This window comes from Bos mutus, chromosome 11, assembly GCF_027580195.1.
Source record: "Bos mutus isolate GX-2022 chromosome 11, NWIPB_WYAK_1.1, whole genome shotgun sequence".
In the NCBI taxonomy this organism is placed as follows: Eukaryota; Metazoa; Chordata; class Mammalia; order Artiodactyla; family Bovidae; genus Bos; species Bos mutus.
This window is the reverse complement of record NC_091627.1, coordinates 60,544,619-60,552,207: the sequence shown is the minus strand read 5'-3', so window position 1 is coordinate 60,552,207 and position 7,589 is coordinate 60,544,619.

The window sequence follows — 7,589 nt, the reverse complement described above, 5'->3', positions numbered from 1 at the left end:
AATCATTCCTTTCAAAAAGAAAGACCTAACTACTTCCAAGTAATTTGGAACAAGTTATTTCATAATCAGATTTTTAACTTTGATGGTATTATTTTTGTTCTGCTAATGCAGATGAGGGGTTTCCCCAGTGGCTTAGGTGGTAAATTAAAAAGAAACAGAAGTTACATCTCTAGAATTTAATCAGGGTACAACGGTGAGAAAGCAGAAATAACAGCAAAATCGAAAATATATTCCGTTCACATGCCACCGACAACATGTTGGGTATCAACGTTACTATAATATGGAATAAAGGTTAATTTAAAAAAGAATACTCAGGAAAAACACAAAAGCTTTTGGGTGTTCGTTCAGGTACATTACAGCCCTGAATTAAAACTCTCAAAAGCTCATTTCCCGGGTAATCACAATCGGGCTTGAGAAAAGCCCGCCTCCTTGTGGCCATTCCCTGCAATAGCAACCGTAAAAGATTTGCTTGGGAGTCCTTGTTCAGTCGCTCAGCGGTGTCCGACATTATGATATAAATTATTCAGGGCACATACAGCTCACTGTGGGGCTTCAGCGTAGTGGGTCGCCAGGCTGAGTTAGGCTCCAGGGCAGGGAAAGCTGGTTCAGGGTCCAGAAGAAAGTCTTTCAGGGGAGGTGCTCAAGTGCACTCCCTGAATAGAATTCAATTAAGAGAAGTTAACACTCAGGTTATCTCTTAGAGGATATTGGGAGTTTTCCAGGCAGTCAGGAAGGACAACGCGTGCAGAGGTGATGAACAGAAATAATCACAAATGACTCTGCATATCTAAGACGAAGAGGTGTTTGGATATAAGAGAAGGTGAGGGCGATTTACAAGGTTCAGATTCGGAGCACTTCTGTGTACCATGTCAGAGGCTTTGAATTTTGCACACAGGAACTGAGGAAACATTCAAACTTCAGAAAGGGAGGTTGGTGTTTGAAGGAAGACCCCGTGAGGACAGAAGGCTTCTCATGGGGCTGATCTAAATGACACCAATAAGACCTATTTTTTTGTTTTATGATTTTAAAATTTAAAAGCTGTATTAGGAAATAATTGACATACATCACTGTATAAGTTTAAGACATACAGCATGACAGTTTTGATTGCTATGTACTGTGAAATGATTACCTCAGTAGGCTCAGCTAACATCCATCTTCTCATTCATCATTTTCTTATCTCATGAATTATGCCTCGAGTACTTCATAAGGCTTTAGATTTATGTATCACCAGCTGAGCTGTGCTCATTCTAATGCCTTTAAACAGAAATGTAACAGTCTCATTATTTTTCTTTACTTTTTTTTATTGGCATATAGTTAGTTACTTTACACTGTTGTGTTAATTTCTGCTGTACAGCAAAGTGAATCAGCCACATGTATACACATATCCCCTCTTTTTTAAATTTCTTTCCCATTTAAGTAACCATGGAGTACTGAGGAGAGTCCTGTGCTGCATAGTAGGCTCTCATTAATTATTTATTTTAGACATCACAGCATTGTCCTGGCAAAGGGGTTTGCATAACTCAATGAAGCTCTGAGCCATGCCAAGCAGGACCACCCAAGACAGACAGGTCAAGGTGAAGAGTTCTAACAAAATGTGGTCCACTGGAGAAGAAAATGGCAACCCACTCCAATATTCTTGCCTGGAAAACCCCATGAACAGTATGAAAAGACAGCAGTCCATGGGATCACAAAGAGTTGGCCACAATTTAGCAACTGCACGACAAAGTGAATATAAGATCCAATTTTTTAAAAAAGTATTTCCTGTTAGTTTTATAGAAGTACAATGGAAATATCTAGATTACTGGTAGTTACTGTTTCTTAAACTGTTTCACTGAAGTGTAATCATCATATGCGTGGGTGTGTGCTTCACTCATGTCCTACTCTTTGTGATCCCATGGACTGTAGCCTGCCAGGCTCCTCAATCCATGGGATTCTCCAAGCGAGAACACTGGAGTGGGTTGCCATTTCCTCCTCCAGGGGATCTTCCCGATGCAGGGATCAAACCTGTATCTCCTGTGGCTCCTGCATTGCAGGCGGATTTTTACCCACTGAGCCACTGGGGCAGGCCTGTAACTGGCATGTAAACAGTGATGTGCTGTGCTGTGCTTAGTTGCTCAGTTGTGTCTGACTCTGTGATCCCATGACTATAGCCTGCCAGGCTCCTCTGTCCATGGGGATTCTCCAGGAAAGAATATTGGAGTGGGTTACCATGCCCTCCTCCAGGGGATCTTCCTAACCCAGGGATCAAACTCAGGTCTCCTGCATTGCAGGTGGATTCTTTACCATCTGAGCCACCAGGGAAGCCCATAAACAATGACAGATTGAAGGACAACAGTAAAGCTCTACTTGACTGCCTGTGCTTGGTGTGTCCCACAGAACAGAATGACCCAGAACCTACCTGGTCCCTCACACAATATTTCCTCATTAAATACTGGAGTGGCCTTTTCCATCACGTTTCTTGTTTTTGAACTTGCACTTGCCTCACATTTAAAGCAAAGTGTTACTTGCCCTTTCCCCTCTTTTGTTTTATTTACCACAACAAAACTCCTCTCTAAGTCTTCTATTCTTAAATTCTTCATCATATCTGTATGTTCCTATACAGAGCCTTAGTTGCCATATTCAGAGCTAACAACCAAATAAAAATTAGGGGAAAAAATATTTCTTTTCCCAGTGCAAGGGGTGCAGATTCAATCCCTGGTCAGGGAACTAGATCCCACATGTCACAAACAAGACCAGGTGCAGAAAAACAAATACTTAAAAAATAAATAAAAGTTTCTATTTTTTATGAGATTGTTTCAGAAACATTTCAGATCCACGATACTGTACTTCCATACATACCTAAAACGGGTTTTACAATAATCGATGCTATAGCTTCATAGAGTGTGACGTTGAGAATAATCTTCACCTAAGACCAGATAGGTCTTAAGTAATATGACATTGCTGAATTTTTCAGTCCAATACTGGTCTTCCATTTTGCCTGTATTACAGTAGTAAAATGTACAAATAAAAGCATAAAGATACAACAGTAAAAATAAATAAGTACTGTGGTCAAGAAACCGCAGTCAAAGTCCCTCCATAGTTTCTCTGTACCTAGAGCTCCTCCATCCCCCCCTAGAGCTGTGCCCCATCCCCACTCCAGCTTCTCGGGATGCCCATGCTTCCTCACCCCATTGCCAGCTTTTCAGATGAATTCAGGAACCCTCCTGCAGACTAACAGTCGTGAGCAAAAGTGCAAGTGAGGTGAGTGTATGATGTGTTTACATTTTTAAAGACAAAAATGCCAATAAACTATCAAATAACATGTGAATCTTCAAGACAAGACTTAAAAATATGTGAAATTATGAGTGTTATGTGGCTGAAATTTGACAAAATATACAAGACTGCTGACTATCACTGCATAGCCTTCGTGTTCTGTTGAAGGGAAAGGATATTTATATAAATAACTGAAAACAGTGACTTTGTTAAAATGAAGGTAATAAAAGTTTACAAAATATGACTCAATTTTTTTCATCTAAACATTACTTTCCCTTCAATAGATCACCTTGATTTGTTCAATGAAAATTATACTACTTCTACATTATCTTTAAAATTAAAAGATAAATTAAAATGAAAAATATTAAAAAATCAGAATGACTTAAATTAAGTTTAATTTAAATGCTGCTAGAAGAAGCACAAGCTGGAATCAAGATTGCCGGGAGAAATATCAATAACCTCAGATATGCAGATGACACCACCCTTACGGCAGAAAGTGAAGAGGAACTCAAAAGCCTCTTGATGAAAGTGAAAGAGGAGAGTGAAAACGTTGGCTTAAAGCTCAACATTCAAAAAACTAAGATCATGGCATCCGGTCCCATCACTTCATGGCAAACAGATGGGGAACCAGTGGAAACAGTGTCAGACTTGATTTTTGGGGGCTCCAAAATCACTGCAGATGATGATTGCAGCCATGAAATTAAAAGACGCTTACTCTTTGGAAAGAAAGTTATGACCAACCTAGATAGCATATTCAAAAGCAGAGACATTACTTTGCCAACAAAAGTCCATCTAGTCAAGGCTATGGTTTTTCCTGTGGTCATGTATGGATGTGAGAGTTGGACTGTGAAGAAGGCTAAGCGCCGAAGAATTGATGCTTTTGAAGTGTGGTGTTGGAGAAGACTCTTGCAAGTCCCTTGGACTGCAAGGAGATCCAACCAGTCCATTCTAAAGGAGATCAGTCCTGGGTGTTCTTTGGAAGGACTGATGCTAAAGCTGAAACTCTGATACTTTGGCCACCTCATGCGAAGAGCTGACTCCTTGGAAAAGACTCTAATGTTGGGAGGGATTGGGGGCAGGAGGAGAAGGGGATGACAGAGGATGAGATGGCTGGATGGCATCACCGACTCGATGGACGTGAGTTTGGGTGAACTGCGGGGGTTGGTGATGGACAGGGAGGCCTGGCGTGCTGCGATTCATGGGGTCACAAAGAGTCGGACATGACTGAGCGACTTAACTGAACTGAACTTAACAATGAGAAAACAGAAAGAGAAATTAAGGAAACAATCCCATTTACCTTTGCAATGAAAAGAATAAAATACTTAGGAATAAATTTACCTAAAGAAACAAAAGACCTATATATAGAAAACTATAAAACACTGATGAAAGAAATCAAAGATGACACAAATAGATGGAGATATACACCGTGTTCATGGATCAGAAGAATAAATATAGTGAAAATGAGTACACTACCCAAAGCAATCTATAGATTCAATGCAATCCCTATCAAGCTACCAATGGCATTTTTCATAGAACTAGAACAAATAATTTCACAATTTGTATGGAAACACAAAAAACCTCAAATAGCCAAAGTAATCTTGGGAAAGAAGAATGGAACTGGACAAATCAACCTGCCTGACTTCAGACTGTACTACAAAGCTACAGTCATCAAGACAGTATGGTACAGGCACAAAGACAGAAATATAGATCAATGGAACAAAATAGAAAGCCCAGAGATGAATCCACACAGCTATGGACACCTTATCTTTGACAAAGGAATCAAAAATATACAGTGGAGAAAAGACAACCTCTTCAACAAGTTGTTCAGGGAAAACCGGTCAACCACCTGTAAAAGAATGAAACTAGAACATTTTCTAACACCATACACAAAAATAAACTCAAAATGGATTAAAGATCTAAACGTAAGACCAGAAACTATAAAACTCCTAGAGGAAAACAGGCATAACACTCTCTGACATAAATCACAGCAAGATCCTCTATGACCCACCTCCCAGAGTAATGGAAATAAAAGCAAAAATAAGCAAATGGGACCTAATTAAACTTAAAAGCTTTTGCACAGTGAAGGAAACTATAAGCAGTGTGAAAAGATAGCCTTCAGAATGGGAGAAAATAATAACAAATGAAGCAACTGACAAAGAATTAATCTTAAAAATACAAGCAGCTCATGCAGCTCAATACCAGAAAAATAAACGACCCAATCAAAAAATGGGCCAAAGAACTAAACAGACATTTTTCCAAAGAAGACACACAGATGGCTAACAAACACATGAAAAGATGCTCAACAGCACTTATTATCAGAGAAATGCAAATCAAAACCACAGTGAGGTATAATCTCATGCCAGTCAGAATGGCTGCTATCAAAATGTCTGCAGACAATAAATGCTGGAGAGGATATGGATAAAAGGGAACCCTCTTACACTGTTGGTGGGAATAATGCAAACTAGTGCAACCACTGTGGAGAACGGTATGGAGATTCCTTAAAAAACTGGAAATAGAACTGCCATACGACCAAGCAATCCCACTGCTGGGCATACACACCAGGAAACCAGAATTGAAAGAGACACATGTACCTCAATGTCCATCCATTCAGCAGATGAATGGATAAGAAAGTTGTGGTACATATACACAATGGAATATTACTCAGCTAGTAAAAAGAATGCATTTGAGTCAGTTCTCATGAGGTGGATGAAACTGGAACCTATTATACAGAAAGAAGTAAGTCAGAAAGAGAAACACTAATACAGCATATTAACATGTGTGTATGGAATTTAGAAAGATGATAATGACGACACTATATACAAGACAGCAAAAGAGACACAGATATAAAGAACAGACTTTTGGACTCTGTGGGAGAAGGCAAGGATGGGATGATTTGAGAGAATAGCACTGAAGCATGTATATTACCATGTGTGAAATAGATGACCAGGCCAAGTTCGATGCATGAAACAGGGCACTCAAAGCCAGTGCACTGGGACAACCCAGAGGAATGGGATGGGGAGGGAGATGGGAGGGAGTTAAGGAATGGGAGACATGTGTACACCCATGGCTGATTCATGTCGATGTGTGGCAGAAACCACCACAATGTTGTAAACTAATTAGCTTCCAATTAAAATAAATAAGTTAATTTTTAGAAAAAGAAGTGCAAAAAAAATGATAATAATCTGTGAAATAAGAATGACTCTAGAAACCGTTTGATGGGACATATGATGGCTTCTTAGTGGAAAGCTCAGCTAATTCTGAAATGTTTGCGTATTGAAATTACATCCCAACTAATAAATAACAACATATTAAGTAAGTTTGCTTTGTGTTTTTGTCAATTTATTTGTCACCTCTGACTTCTTCCCAACGTATCTGAAACTATAATAAGAATGTGTTTATACTCTTCAGCCAACTGATCAAAATAAAGGGATCTTTGAAATTATTACCTTTGGGCAACTTGCACAAACCCTTCACTAGCTTGAACCAGCTCCTCTGCCATCTTCTCCAAAGAGGCAAACACTTCATTCTCCATGCCTTTTTTCTCCATTGAGAGGATCAGATGACAAAGCTGAACAGTCATCGCTGAGATGATTCTCTCGATGGCTTTGTTGCATGTCATGGAGCCGATGTCATTCAAGAGGAAAGACTCCATCTGTGGACAGAAGTGTGACACGAATGAGATGGAAAGAGGAAGGCTCGGACTTAACCATCTAGTTAGGATGTAATAGATTACAACAGGTCCAAGTCCCTGCTATGACAGAAGTCAAAGAAATTGTAAAAATTACATTTCAAGCACATCAGAGAGCTGAGGCAGCAAGGATTAAGAGACATTAAAATTCCAGAGATGGGAGAATCTTTTGGAGACAAGTTAGTATAGATGATTGTTCTCCTGGGGGAATTTGTTAATTCTGGGCACAGTTTGAGGAACAGGGCCTGCATTTAGAAGTCCAGTGCTGGGCTGTCCCAGTGGTACAGTGGATAGGAATCACCTGCCAATGCAGTGGACACGAGTTCAATCCCTGGTCCAGGAAGATGCCACACACCAAGGAGCAATGCCCATGCCACAACTCCTGAAGCCTTCGAGCCCTAGAGTCTGTGCTCTGCAACAAAGAGCAGTCCCTGCTCGCTGCAACTAGAGGAAGCCCACACACAGCAACGAAGACCCAGTGCAATCAAAAATGTTAATAAATAAATAAAAAAGAATTAGGACCAAGTTAAAAAAAAAAAGAAGTGCTAGAGGAAACAAAAAGAAAATTTTTATAATAAAAACACCCTCCCAAACTGTAGGAACATTACATAGTCCAATTGCTGAAAACTAAATATAAAGAGAAAAAAAA